Source organism: Camelus dromedarius, chromosome Y, assembly GCF_036321535.1.
Source record: "Camelus dromedarius isolate mCamDro1 chromosome Y, mCamDro1.pat, whole genome shotgun sequence".
Classification (NCBI taxonomy): Eukaryota; Metazoa; Chordata; class Mammalia; order Artiodactyla; family Camelidae; genus Camelus; species Camelus dromedarius.
In genome coordinates, this window is record NC_087473.1 from 5,976,442 (window position 1) to 5,977,695 (window position 1,254).

Consider the following 1,254-nt stretch of genomic DNA (forward strand, 5'->3'; position numbering starts at 1 on the left):
TAGTACGGCCATGTTAAAAATATTAACTCTTTCAATCCAAGAACACAAGACATCTTTACATTTCAGTGAATCATTTTTAAATTCTTTGTCAATGTTTTATATTTTTTAGTGTGTAGACCTTTCACAAATGTGGTTACATTTATTCCAAGATATTTGGAGGTATGGGATTTTAAATAGTATTCCTTTCAAGATCCATTTTATGGTATCTCATGATTAATTTGTAGAAATGCAAGAGACTTCTTTACATCTATCTTGCCCTTGCTCCCTTGCTGAAATTATTTATTGTTCATAATAGTCTGTGTGGAGACTTTAGGACTTTCTATGTAGATTGTTATGTCATCAGTACTGGTGACAATTTTGCCTCTTTCTTTCCATTTTGCTTTTCTTTTACTTCATTTTCTTTTCCTTTCTTTTATTACTATTAAACAGAAGTGGTGAGAGTAGGAATACTTGTCATGTTCCTGAATTTACCCAGAAGGATTTCAGCTTTTCCCACTGAGTAATATAATTTCTTATAAACAGCCTTTGGTATGCTGAGAAATGTTCCCATTGTACTCATTTCCATGAGATATCTGATCATGAATGGATGTTGAATTTTGTCAAAGGTTTTTATGTGTATATTGACATGGTCCTGTGAAATTTGTCCTTCCTTTATTAGATATGTATCATGCTGATTGATTTGTGTATGTTGAACCATCATTGTGACTTTGGAAGGTATCCAAAAGATCATCGTGTATAATACTTTCTATGCATTACTGGATTAAATTGTTGATGTTTTATTGAGGAGTTTTGAATGTATACTCATCAAGAATATTGGCTTTTCATTTTCTTTTTTTTTTTTTTTTTTTAGTGTTTTGACTGGATTTGTTATCAGGGTAATGGTGGTCTCATAGAATATCTTTGGGAATTTTCCTTCCTTCTTTATTTTTTGAAATAGTTGGGGGGTAAGAGCTTTTAATGAAGGCATCAAGACATTTTGTTCAAGGTGTCTTTTTAAAATTATAGATTTTGTTTAACTTATACTGATTGCTGTTCTCAAGTTTTCAGTTTTCTCTTTATTCTGTGTTGGTAGGCTGTATGTTTCTAGAAACTTGTCCATTTCTTTTAGGTCATCCAGTTGGTTTTCATGTAAATGCTCATATGGATTTCATAAGCTTTTTTTTGTATTTCTGTATTGTCAGATGTTATTTCTACACTTTTTTGATTCTTATTTTGTTTGGGTCCACTCTCTGTATATCTTGATAAGCCTGGTTA